Source organism: Tupaia chinensis, unplaced genomic scaffold (assembly GCF_000334495.1).
Source record: "Tupaia chinensis unplaced genomic scaffold, TupChi_1.0 Scaffold147880_1, whole genome shotgun sequence".
Classification (NCBI taxonomy): Eukaryota; Metazoa; Chordata; class Mammalia; order Scandentia; family Tupaiidae; genus Tupaia; species Tupaia belangeri.
The window spans coordinates 309,776-310,125 of NW_006207730.1; positions in this window are offsets into that span (position 1 = coordinate 309,776).

The window sequence follows — 350 nt, forward strand, 5'->3', positions numbered from 1 at the left end:
AAATCTGGAGTTGAATATTATATCCCAGAATTCAATTGGGAAGATCAAACCATAACAGAAGATAGATTAAGTATATGAAACTGAACTGGTGAAATAGCATTTTATTAATTTTGACTAAAAGATTGCTGATTGTCTTCTAGGCTTTGTTTTCTGGTTTTAAGGATTTTTGTCCTATCTTGAGCTGACAATAGGTTGACGTACCTACAATTTGAACAGAATCCTAACCTGTTTTCTGGCTTTAAGTTTTAAGCAAAGTTTCTTAGCATTACTTTGATTTATTAAAGTTAAAACTGCTTTTCTTGGGACCAGCAGTTAGCGTAATGGCTATGTCGCTGGACTCCCACGGAGTC